Source organism: Trachypithecus francoisi, unplaced genomic scaffold (assembly GCF_009764315.1).
Source record: "Trachypithecus francoisi isolate TF-2019V2 unplaced genomic scaffold, Tfra_2.0 Contig00913, whole genome shotgun sequence".
NCBI lineage: Eukaryota > Metazoa > Chordata > Mammalia > Primates > Cercopithecidae > Trachypithecus > Trachypithecus francoisi.
The window spans coordinates 36,730-50,134 of record NW_022680989.1 but is presented as its reverse complement, the minus strand read 5'-3'; the positions used below and the strand labels follow the sequence as shown (position 1 = coordinate 50,134).

At 44.2% G+C, this 13,405-nt stretch overlaps 1 pseudogene; it reads right to left on the bottom strand.

Moving 5' to 3' along the window:
- Window positions 1–268: 268 nt before the first annotated feature.
- On the bottom strand, window positions 269–11,689 carry LOC117089905 (annotated as a pseudogene).
- Window positions 11,690–13,405: the final 1,716 nt, after the last annotated feature.

Sequence of the window (13,405 nt, the reverse complement as noted above, 5' to 3'; positions counted from 1 at the left end):
GAAACTTGAGAAATATGTTATTAGGGGATTTCACCCTTGTGCTAACATCATAGCATATACTTCCATAAACCTAAGTGGTATAGCCTACAGCACACCTAGGCTATATGGTATGGCCTATGGCTCCTAGGCTATAAACCTGTACCATATGTTACTATACTGAATACTGAAGGCAATTGTAACACAATGGCAGGTATTTGTGTATGTAAAATGGAAAACATACAGTAAAAATACTGTTTAAAAGATAAAAAATGGTATAGCTGTATAGGGATAGCTCCACTATACTCTTATGGAATCACCATCATATATGTGGTTTACTGTTGACTGAAACATCATTTTGCAGCACATGATTGTAATTGATTTACAGAAAGATCTTCAGCAAAATGGTCTACCCAAGATATAAGGAAATATTGAGATCCAGGTAATAAGCCATATTTGAAAGGCATTATAGTTTTCAAAAGCTGTAGCATGATCATTCTTAAGGCCAGTTACTTTTCCCCCTTATCTCTGGGATCCTGTTTGAAGAAAGTTCTAAAAAGGCTTATGTTCAAGCAGCCTGACATCCCTAAATCCTGGGGGAAGACTAACCCCTCTCCTGTGTCCACAACTGTAATAACACTCTGATAGTCCTCAGTTCTGCTCTCCAAACTTCAAATAAGGGGTCAGAGTCAAAGGTCAAGACTTCAGGAAAAGCCCCAGAATACTCTGCACTCAAAAGTAGTTTCAGTTTCACATTTTCCTAAGAATGAAACAAATCGTCCTCCAAATTATGCTGCTTGTTTTGAATTATGGTTACATTGGCTATGTTAACCCCTGAGTTTTTATCTCCACATACTTGAATTAAACCGTGTAGTTCTTCTTCGCATCTGACATCTATGATGTCTTCACTGGGTCTGTACTCCACAGCTATTTTACCACTTTCTGAAATAAAGTTAGCAAGGATCAATTCAGAATCTTTTTCATTCTAAAACATCCTGCATATAATGGTAGCACCCCATGAACATTCTTTTGGCTTCTAAAAGCAGAAAGTAAGAGCATTTTCCTGCAAGTTTCCTTATCTCCTCATCTCACACTTCAGTTTTTTCTTTCTTTCCTTTTTTTTTTGGAAGACATGGCCTCACTCTGTCACCCTGGCTGGAGTGCAGTGGCACTGTCATAGCTCACTGCAGCCTGGAATTCCTGGGATCAAGTGATCCCTGTGGCTCAGCCTCCAGAGTAGCAGGGACTACAGGTACACACCACTGTGCCCACCTAATTTTTTTTTTAGAGACACGGTCTTGCTTTGTTGCCCAGGCTGAGATGACAGGTGTGAGTCACCATGCCTGGCCTCACACCTCAGTTTTTAACATATATATGAAATATCAACCATATTTTGTACAAAGGACGTTATGATCTTACAGATAGGAACTAAGGAATAACATAAGAAATAAAAAATGTGGAAACCAAAACGTTCAATCATAATACGATGAAATGGTAAGGCATCAGGTGGGGGTCAAAGCAAGTTCAAATTTGGAGAAGAGGCCACTGGGCTAGTAGACACTTCACATTAGAAGCAAGGGCCAGGTGTCTGCGCCCTGAGAACCAAAATTCATTCCACCAGATACAATGAACAAAGCTTCTGAGAGAGAGAACATTTGAACATTTTATTGGCAGACACAGGCCCACATATTCTTATAGACAACAGAACTACCTTCAAGGCAAACTAGAGCCATAAGGTTTTTGGTCTAAGAAGTTTTCAGTGTGTGCAAGAGATACCTTTGTATACTAGGGAGAGGTAAACAACCCACACACTTTGTTTGGTTCTTAAAGGTTGTTACTCAGACTTAACAGCTGATGATCAAGGAAGTAAGACTTCCACTAGAAGGGCTGTTGTCCAGGTTGGAAAGCTGAGAGCAATCAGGGCCACCTCCTACAAGCAAATAAAGGTCTGTGGTAACTTAATTAGGATCTCTCAGTCTCTAAGCCTTTAGGGCTGTGAAGCAGAAGAGCAACTCTGTTCAGGGACTCTTTGCTAATCATCAGGCTTCCTTTGGGCACAGCCTGTAACATTCGTGCCACTGTAGAATTCAATAGGGAATACAAGCAATGCCATTCAATAGCATAACCAATTCCAAGGCTCACAGCAAAGCAGCTGATTGTTATATAAGAATCATACTTGCCCAATGTGTCAGTGCCAGAAGTGAAAGCTGAAATTGAATTCTTGATTCAGGAGAAACAAAATCTAATAAACTCTTCGGCACAGAGTTTATTTATTCAGACAGAAATCAACAATGACAATAATAGTTAATATGTCTGCTTATCTTGTAAGTGTAGTTCTGAGTTTTTACATTTGTCATCTTATTTACTCTTACAATATCCTCCATAAGGCTGACTGAATTACTAACCCCAGTTTGTAGATGAAGAGACTGCAGCTTAGAGCTATTAAGTATTTTCAAATCTCTCTGGCTATAAGACCTAAAATTGCATTAAAAATCTAAGAGACAGAGTTAGGACTCAAATCCATGTGTACAAAGCTTATAATCACTATTCTATAAGATAGGCAAGCAATTAAAGAAGACCTGACTTAAACATTTTCTGTGGGAACTGAGGCAAGTCCTTTCACATCTGTAAACTAGGAACAGTATTTGCTGTTGCTTTTTTTCCACAAATGTCACACAGAACTAATTTGAGCCTGTTGCTGTGAAATAATTTAGCAAATGAAAGCATACTATAGAGTGCTTTAGATATCAATATTTTTATCCAATTAACTTTTCAAAATGAGTTTATTTGCCCATTGAAACTGAAGTACTTCTAGGACGATCAAGAGAGTCTTACCTAGAACAACAATCAACAGTTTCTGGAATGCGTCTGACAAAGCCTTCTGAATAGCAAGCTTCTGGGCTCTCTTCCTTTTCATAAGGAACGATAATGGTCCTAAATCCAACCAAAACAAATTGATTTAAGATGCCTATCTAAATGATAATTGCTATATGTTTAAAAACTAAAAATGCATCCATGGTTCTTAGCTCATAACCTTTGTGATTAAGGGCAGACGGCACAAGGATATGGTTGAATGGCTCTGTTAGAGGTACATCCTGGCAGGGCCCATTTTTACGCCTCCATCTAGTAGGGAAGTTCCTGAAGTACTAGAAGGGAGATAAGAGCCAAGAACCTGGCACATGTTTCACATCACCCAGAGATTTCAAACTGATCAGTTAAGGCTACACTCCTACAGACCCTACCCTCCTGTGCATCAGGGGCTGGAATCACTCATCGAAAAAGGTTTGGTTGGCTGGACATGGTGGCCCATGCCTGTAATCCCAGCACTTGGGGAGGCTGAGGCAGGTGGAGGCCAGGAGTTCAAGAACAGCCTGGTCAATGTGGTGAAACTTGAGGCCAGGAGTTCAAGAACAGCCTGGCCAACACGGTGAAACCCTGTCTCTAATAAAAATGCAAAAATTAGCCAGGTGTGGTGGCACACACCTGTAATCCCAGCTACCTGGGAGTCTGAGACATAAGAATAGCTTGAACCAGGAAGCAGAGGTTGCAGTGAGCTGAGATCAGGCCACTGCACTCCAGCCTGGGTGACAGAGTGAGACTGTGTCTCAAAAAAAAAAAAAAAAAAAAAAGGGCTAGGTGCGGTGGCTCATGCCTATAATCCCAGCACTTTGGGAGGCCGAGGTGGGCAGATCACTTGAGGTCAGGAGTTTGAGAGCAGCCTGGGCAACACGGTGAAACCATGTCTCTAATAAAAATACAACAACAAGAAAATAGCCAGGTGTGGTGTTAGGCACCTGTAACCCCAGCTACTTGGGAGGCTGAGGCAGGAGAATTGCTTGAACCTGGGAGGTGGAGGTTGCAGTGAGCTGAGATCACGCCAGTGCACTTCAGCCTAGGCGACTGCGTGAGGCTCCATCTCAAAAAAGAAAAAACTTTGGTACAGGTAATTTGGCTCTTCCCTGGGCATTACCCCCGGGAGCCTACTCTACTCCATTAGCCTATAGCCCTGCCTCTGACTTCAAACCCTAAGCCTGATGGTCACGAATACTAAAAAAATACTCAACATTAGTATCAATTGAGTACTCTTTCTAGATATCTATATTATACTCTTTTTTGGCTGAAACCCTTTTATGAGTAAAAAAAAAGAACTGAATGTTTACACAAAAGTTTATGTAAATCTTTAGATGATGACCTGGCATGGTAGCTCATGCCTATAACCCCAGCAACTTGGGATCCTGAGGCAAGAGGATCTCTTGAGGCCAGGAGTTGGAGACTAGGTGGGACAACACAGAAAGACCCCATCTCTAAAAATAATAATTAGCCAGGTGTGGTGGTGCATGCCTATAGTCCTGGCTACTCAGGAGGCTGAGGCAGGAGGATCCCTTGAGCCCAGAAGTTGGAGGTTACAGTGAGCTATGATCACGCTACTGTACTCTAGCCTGGGCAACAGAGCAAGACCCTGTCTCTAAAAAAGTAATAAGTAGATTAAAAAAAAAAACAAAAACTTTAGATGGTTTTGCTGGGATAACCGAGGGCTACAAGAGACACATATTTGAAGAACTATTTTAGCTTGAAGCAAGTTCTTAACCAAAAACTGTAAAAACATTACTTCCTTCTTCCTCCTAACTTTCTTGGTAGGAAGTCAGCTGTACGATTTTAAATTTAAAGGTTCAATCAGGTATTACCTAAAGTAAAACCCTATACTGTAAGACAGAAAAACTCTGCCCAGGACTTGAGTAGCTCAGAGAGGGAAGGGCTTGATATGTATCCAAAAAGATGACTTTCAAAAAGTAAGAAAAAAAGAAAGATCCTTTCCACGCCAAATCCCTACCCTCCTCCACTCCCAATGAAAACAGACCTTCCTCCACCTTATCCACAGGCTCCTCCACCAAGCCAATGCCAGGACTACTGCAATCATAGGCTGGCAACATCACCTCTAAAGCACAGAAGAACTTCAGGCTTTGCTTTGGAAGTGGCACCATGCTATCTTCATTTTCTCTTTCTTCAAGGTCAGAAAGCTCCTGAAGCTGTAAGGATATTTAATGTAAGGTCCTTCCTAGGATCTTAATGTAGGCTTCAAAATGTTTTGTTATTAAAAGTAAAAACTTGGCCAGGCGTGGTGGTTCATGCCTGTAATCCCAGTACTTTGGGAAGCCGAGGTGGGCGGATCACGAGGTCAAGAGATTGAAAGCATCCTGGCCAACATGGTGAAACCCCGTCTCTACTGAAAATACAAAAATTAGCTGGGCATGGTGGCGGGCACCTGTGGTCCCAGCTACTCGGGAGGCTGAGGCAGGAGAATCTCTTGTACCCAGGAGGTAGATTTTGCAGTGAGCCGAGATAGCACCACTGCACTCCAGCCTGGCGACAGAGTGAGACTCTGTCTCAAAAAAACAAAACAAAACAAAAAAACAAAAAGCAAACAAACAAACAAAAACAACAACCAAAAAAACAACTAAACTCCAGTCATTCAAGCTAACAGTTGAGGTGTCCTATGGCTTCAAAATCAAGTTAGATTTGCAAATGAGTTGCTAGATAGAGACAACCATTTTTTATTATATGCCACAAAAACAGTGGAGAAAATTATGGATACCACCATCCTAGTGACTGAGATTATTAATTCTAGGTAGCAGGCCAATTCAGACATGTTCACTTATCCTCAATGGTAGAGGCCTCTCACATCTCCTCCCTACAATCCAGTTCAATACTTCTGTCTAATATCTAGGATTTCAATGTTGAAAGGAGAGTGTGGTTAGTGAAAAAAAATCTACAAGGTTTACCTTGATGATCCTTTTGGACCACCCATTGAAACCAAAGTAGTAATTCGCCAGTTCTTGGCATCGGGAACTGTTCAGGGCAAGGGCTTGATGTTGAACTGCCTTATGTCTGGTGCCAAGACGAACCTAAAGTCATAAGAGATAGACTCATAAATATCACAACCTGCTAGAGATTTTATTTTGGATACTTCTGAGATTTGTCAATACCAAGTATGCAAAGAAAAATTGTTTCAGTCTTCCCATTCAGTAGCTCCTGCTTGAGAATATGACCTGAATATAGACAAGATGAACCCACCACCCATCCCCCTCCCCAAGTTACTAACCCCTGTTAAAAGATGACATACAATCGGGTGCGGTGGCTCCTGTTTGTAATCCCAGCACTTTGGGAGGCTGAGGCGGGTGGATCACAAGGTAAGGATATCGAGCCCATCCTGGCTAACATGGTGAAACCCTGTCTCTACTAAAAATACTAAATATTAGCCAGGCATGGTAACATGTGCCTGTAGTCCCAGCTACTCCGGAGGCTGAGGCAGGAGAATCGCTCAAACCTGGGAGGCAGAGCTTGCAGTGAGCCGAGATAGTGCCACTGCACTCCACCCTAGGCGACAGAGTGAGACTCCATCTCTAAAAAAAAAAAAAAAGAGGAAATACACATACTTCTACAAATTTTACAAGCAACTGAAGCAACTAGAGGTTTATGTGCATTTATAAGTTTCTTTGAGAATGCAAATATCTACTGTTAATTCTTAAAATATTTTACCCATTTTTGTGGATTTCTTACATCACAAGTTCTTTCCTGTATGTCTATTTCATTTTTAAGTATATTATATTCATGAAATTCAAATGATACAAATAAAGTCAAATTTATTTGTATTAGAAATTAATAAGAATTAACAGTAATTTAATTCTTTTTTTTTTTTTTTTTTTGAGACGGAGTCTTGCTCTGTCGCCCAGGCTGGAGTGCAGTGGCCAGATCTCAGCTCACTGCAAGCTCCGCCTCCCGGGTTCCCGCCATTCTCCTGCCTCAGCCTCCCGAGTAGCTGGGACTACAGGCGCCGGCCACCTCGCCCGGCTAGTTTTTTGTATTTTTTAGTAGAGACGGGGTTTCACAGTGTTAGCCAGGATGGTCTCAATCTCCTGACCTCGTGATCCGCCCGTCTCGGCCTCCCAAAGTGCTGGGATTACAGGCTTGAGCCACCGCGCCCGGCCTTCTTTTTTTTTTTTGAGATGGAGTCTTGCTCTGTCACCCATGCTGGAGTGCAGTGGCGCGATCTCAGCTCACTGCGAGCTCCGCCTCCCGGGTTCATGCCATTCTCCTGCCTCAGCCTCCTGAGTAGCTGGGACTATGGGTGCCCACCACCATGCCTGGCTAATTTTTTGTATTTTTTTAGTAGAGACGGGGTTTCACCATGTTAGCCAGGATGGTCACGATCTCCTGACCTTGTGATCCGCCGGCCTTGGCCTCCCAAAGTGCTGGGATTACAGGCCTGAGCCACGACGCCTGGCTGAAGTTAATTCTTTATTGATTTGTTTATGCACCTTCCTCTATCACTGGTTTACAAGCTCCGTAAGTCCCAGATGAAATCATAGCTTTTTTCACTTCCAGAACCAAGCACAGTTCTTGGCATATAATAGAGGACAGATGATCTGTCGATTGAATGAATAAAACAATGAGCAAGTAAAAATTGAAATTACTTTCTCCAACCGAAAAGAAGGAGAAATGCCTGTTGGGAAAGAGAAATGAAGACCAATTTTTAAACGTTGAGTGCTACTGGCGAGACCGGCCTGTATCACGAGTCACAGTGGAGCCTTTCTGGACAACAAGGAAGCTTCAGAAAAACTCTGAGCCCCTGGGTGGCATAGACAGTTGTCAGCTTGGATAACCTTGCCACAGTTCTTGGCGGCAACCATTTTCCTTCATTTCACAAAAAAATAAAAACAAAAACAAAAAAACACAAAAAACCCTCTTGGCCGGGCACAGTGGCTCACGCCTGTAATCCTGGCACTTTGGGAGGCTGAGGCGGGCAGATCACTTGAGGTCAGGAGTTCAAGACCAGCCTGGCCAACATGGAGAACTCTTATCTCTACCAGAAATACAAAAATTAGCTGGGTGTGGTGGTGCACACCTGTAATCCCAGCTACTCTGGAGGCTGAGGCAGGAGAATCACTTAAACCTGGGAGGCAGAGGCTGTAGTGAGCTGAGATCATGCCATTGCGCGCCAGCCTGGGTGACAGAGCAAGACTCCATCTCAAAACAAAAACAAAAACCCAAAAAGCAAAAACAAAACCCTCTCAGGTGCCTTAGGCCTTTCCTTGATTTTATTTTAAAACATTATTCTCTTTACTGTATTTAAAAAGGCAAAAAAACAGAAACTAAATGTATGTGCTAAAGTAAAAAAGAACACTTAAACTAGATAACAGTAGGGGGTGAGTAGTAACCCAAGGCTTTGGGTTTAATAAACAAATAAATCTAGTATGAACGCCCTCTCCTCTCACCTATCTATTGAGTTGTAGAACATTTCCTTCATTACTGTCTCAGTGATGGGCTTTATGCTGTGAAATTCTCAAAACCTAAAGCTTATGAAATGGTCTCAATGTCCAAAGAGCACTAAAAACTCATTAATTGCAAAATGATACCAAGTAAATGTTTCATAATCTTAGTTGCACCTTTATAATATTTGAGTGGCTATGTGAAATGGTCACAGGTTAGAAACAGACCATAGTTCAAAAGTTAAATAATATCTTCGCCGGGCGCAGTAGCTGACACCTGTAATCCCAGCACTTTGGGAGGCCGAGGTGGGTGGATCTCGAGGTCAGGAGATCGAGACCATCCTGGCTAATACAGTGAAACCCTGTCTCTACTAAAGAATACAAAAAAATTAGCTGGGTGTAGTGGCGAGTGCCTATAGTCCCAGCTACTCGGGAGGCTGAGGCAGGAGAATGGCATGAACCCAGGAGGTGGAGCTTGCAGTGAGCCGAGATTATGCCACTGCACTCCAGCCTGGGCGACAGAGCAAGACTCTGTCTCAAAAAAAAATAATAATAAATAATAATAATAATAAGATCTCACAGGTAATCATTTCAGTCACAGGAAGTAGAACCAGGATTGAAGAGGGTGTTGAACAGGCTAAGAGGGCATTGAACAGGCTACTGAAGTGGGAGTAGTATACCTGGAATCATTACTAAGCAGAGTTCTCAGATTTGATCAAGGTTAATTCAACGAGGAATGGAATATAGACAAGAATAGGCAGCAAGATTAGTAGGAAACAGATCAAGTAGCCAATTAGGAATTGAAATGGTCCTTGAAAAGGGAAAGGTGACTGAATTGAGGCATACAATGAGATATCACTCTGTGGCTCTGGGAAAGTAAAATTGGTTGGCATGTTAATATGGAATAGGGTTTCTACAATGCCGCTTAAAGAATGTTCCCATGCTCTCAGAACTGAAGGGAGTTCTAAATAGGCAGTTTGTGAGCCATGGTGAGCATGATGATGATGATGATGATGATACAGTCTCCTTTATGTAACAGCTGGCAGAAGACTTGGTCACACCCACACATTTTAAATTCACTTAAAAGTAAATATATAGGCCGGGCGCGGTGGCTTACGCTTGTAATCCCAGCACTTTGGGAGACCAAGGTGGGTGGATCACCTAAGTTCAGGAGTTCGAGACCAGCCTGACCAACATGGAGAAACCCCGTCTCTACCAAAAATACAAAATCAGCCAGGCATGGTGGTGCATGCCTGTAATCCCTGCTACTTGGGAGGCTGAGGCAGGAGAATCGCTTGAACCCGGGAGGTGGAGGTTGTGGTGAGCTGAGATCACACCACGGCACTCCAGCCTGGGCAACAAGAGTGGAATTCCGTCTTTAAAAAAAAAAAAAAGTAAATATATAATATATGGCTGGGCATGGTGGCTCACACCTGTAGTCTCAGCATTTTGGGAGGCTGAGGTGGGCGAATCACTTCAGGTCAGGAATTCAAGACCAGACTCACCAACATGGCGAAACCCCATCTCTACTAAAATACAAAAATTAGCCAGGTGTGGTGGCAGGTGCCTGTAGTCCCAGCTACTCAGGAGGTTGAGGCAGGAGAATCGCTTGAACCCGCAAGGCAGAGGTTGCAGTGAGCCAAGATCATGCCACTGCTCTCCAGCCTAGGTGACAAAATAAGACTTCATCTTAAAAAACAAAAATAAAAAATAAATATAGCTGGGCATGGTGGCTTGTACCTAGCTACTTAAGAGGCTGAGGCAGGAGGACTGCTTGAGGCCAGGATTTAGAGACCAGCCTGGGCAATACAGGGATACTCTGTCTCTAAAAAAATTAAAAAGTGAATATAAGCAGAAGTCTTCTGGTGAAGATTTCATTCATTCACTCATTTTTTAGAGATAGGGTTTCACTCTGTGGCCCAGGCAGGAGTGCAGTGATGCAATTATTATTACTCATTGCACCCTCAAACCTCTAGGCTCAAGCGATCCTCCCACCTCAGTCTCCCAAGTAGCTGGGACTACAGGTGCATGCCACCACACCTGGCTGATATTTAGTTTTTTATTTTTCTTTCTTTCTTTTCTTTTTTTGAGATGGAGTCTCACTCTGTCACCCATGCTAGAGTGCAGTAGCACAATCTCAGCTCACTGCAGCCTCCACCTCCTGGGTTCAAGTGATTCTCATGCTTCAGCCTCCTGGGTTCAAGCGATTCTCATGCTTCAACCTCCCGAGCAGCTGGAACTACAGGCGCATGCCACCATGCCCGGCTAGTTTTTGTATTTTTAGTATAGATAGAGTTTTGCTATGTTGCCCAGGCTGATCTCAAACTGCTGGCTTCAAGTGATCTGCCTGCCTCGATCTTCCAAAGTGCTGGGATTATAGGCATGAGCCACGGTGCCCAGCCTTATCTTTACTTTTTTTTTTATAGAGACAGGGTCTCACTTTGCTGCCCAAGCTGAGATTTCTTAAAAAGGGACAGCATAAAATGACAAGAGGTTTAGCTCAGCAGGTTTTAGTTCAACCTCAAGTTTCCATAATTCTTTTCAAGAACCTTAAACAAGTCACTCAACCATCTTGAGTTTGAGTTTCTTCATCTAAAAACCCCAGAGAACTGGAAGATTAGTGTGGCAATGCATCTAAAATATTCTGTAAACAGAGTGCTAGACAAATGCTAACCTATTACTGAATTCAGCACTTCATTCCAGCGGAGCTAGGAATTCCATATTTGGACCCCCCTTGACTGGAGATTCTGAAAAAGCTGCTTCCGGTCGCATGCCTTTTGGGCTCTGCGGGCAGCCCTTGCTGAATAAAACTTAATGACGGCATAGAAACCAGGATGGGCCACTGCAGCATTGGGAAGACCCGGACTGAATATAGAAGGCCAAACTGGGAAAATGCTGTGAACAGAGAATGCTGCGGGGGTGGTCCCACCCAAGTAAGTACATGAAATCTCACGCCAGAAAACAAAACCGCACATGCCCTCATATTCCCCCAACCCCTCTTCGCGAAGGATGCTATTCAAAACACTTTCCACTTAATCAACAGGTTTTCCTCTTAAAATCCTAAACTTTTTTTTTTTTTATGGGAGTCTAAGTCTCTTGTAGGTCTCTAAGGACTTAAAATCCTAAACTTTAAGTAGCACTGGAAGGTAAAACGTGCTGTCGGTGGAGAGATACCTCTCTGAGACTTAAAAATCTTTTGGGGGTCGTTAGTTGTCAGTTGGGATCCCTTTTAGAATTAGAGTCTTCAGCAGAGGCTGAGGCAGGTAAGGGTCTGAGGCAGGGCTCCGGAACTCCCCCCAGTCGCGGGTGGGGCGGCTTTCTCCATCCCTCCCTCCTTTCTGGCCCCGGCTCACATGCAAAGCCTCGGCCGTGGTCCGGAGCTCAGTTCCCACACTAGCAAGGTTTGTCACTCTCGATGGGAACGCAAAAGGAACCAACTCCGCCATCCTCCCCTCCACCGCACCTGCGCGGCTAACCGTCGCCCAGCACTGCGCCTGCGCTTTTTTTTTTTTTTTTTTTTTTTTTTTAAAAGAGGCGCATGCGAGGCGGGCCGGCGCTCGGATCGCTCCCTCGCCCCTCCTACCTGGGGCCGGCCTCTGAGTCTGTTACCCTCCTCCAGCCACAGCCCCAAGATCCCTGAGTTCAGAGCTTCTGTTCAAAGCATGTTTAGGGTAAAGTCCCAAAATGGGCTGACAGGATGGAAGGGTAGGGACATGTTTACAGCAGCCAGCTTCGTCTTCACTCTTGAAAGGAGATTCGGGTACTAAGTATTAGCACTACCTACTGAGCTTGTGGGAAATACCATGAAAGATGCAATCTTTTGACAAGAGGTTTTTTAAGAGTTTGAAATTGCAATAAAAGTATAAATCACCTAAGCCATTAACAGTCTGGCATGAAATCCGTTTTTTTTTTTTTTTTTTTTTTTGAGACGGAGTCTTGCTCTGTCGCCGGGCTGGAGTGCAGTGGCCGGATCTCAGCTCATTGCAAGCTCCGCCTGCCGGGTTCCCGCCATTTCCTGCCTCAGCCTCCCGAGTAGCTGGGACTACAGGCGCGCCACCTCGCCCGGCTAGTTTTTTGTATTTTTAGTAGAGGGGGTTTCATGTGTTAGCCAGGATGGTCTCGATCTCCTGACCTCGTGATCCGCCCGTCTCGGCCTCCCAAAGTGCTGGGATTACAGGCTTGAGCCACCGCGCCCGGCCTAAATCGTTATTTTCTTACCAGCATCACTTTGCATCATTTCAGTAACATTCATTGCGGATATCATTATTTGATTATTAATGGTGATATTAATATAATTACCATTCCAAATCGTTAAACATTTTAATCCACTATCAATTTTTACGGTTTTTGTGATCATTAATATCGATTATAGTATTAATATTATTATATTTATTAATATTAATATTAGTATACTTGTTCCTGATATCCACCGGGGAGAGGATGATATTACTTTAAATATCACGAAACGTGTGCACGCACCCAGTGATATTGTTTCAAATTTTGCCCGTGAGGGGAGGATGAGACAGGCAATATGGCTGGTTGTAGACACACACCTGGGATAGTGTAATTAATATTCAGGGAGAAGAGTATGATATGACTCCCAATACAGGCGGGGCGTGGGCGGCTGGCGGCCCCGGATCGGGGGATCTGGGTCCCCAGCCCCTGGCGATCAGGGGCCGCCAGCCGCCTTGGGGCGGGGCGTGGCGGCGGCTGGGCGGCCCTTATTGCCGGAGTCTGGGTCCCCCACCTCCCAGCGATCGGGGGCCCCCAGCCGCCGGGGGGCGTGGTGTGGTGCCTGCTTGGGGCCCGGATACTGGGGGGCGACCTCAGCACAGCAGCTCCCTCCTGTAGCCCCTGCAGGTGCAACCTTTCTCTCTAGTTTTGGAAGGTGATGAACTGTGGCGGTGATATCCCTTTAGTTTTCCAGGCTCTGTGGGTTAGAAGCCAGTCACCGTTTTGTTCGTACCCAAGGTCAGGAAGACTATGTAAGGGCATAGTCATGGGGGGGGGTCAGTCACTTTAGGGTGTGGCTGCCACCACGAACTTGGTGAAACTTTAAGGGTGGTAGGAGCTGGCCAGTTACAGGGGTGAGGGTGTGTCAGGCATGGGTTAGGGCATGGAGGAGGATGCAGAGGCCTGCACCCTGGATGTTCCTTTCACTC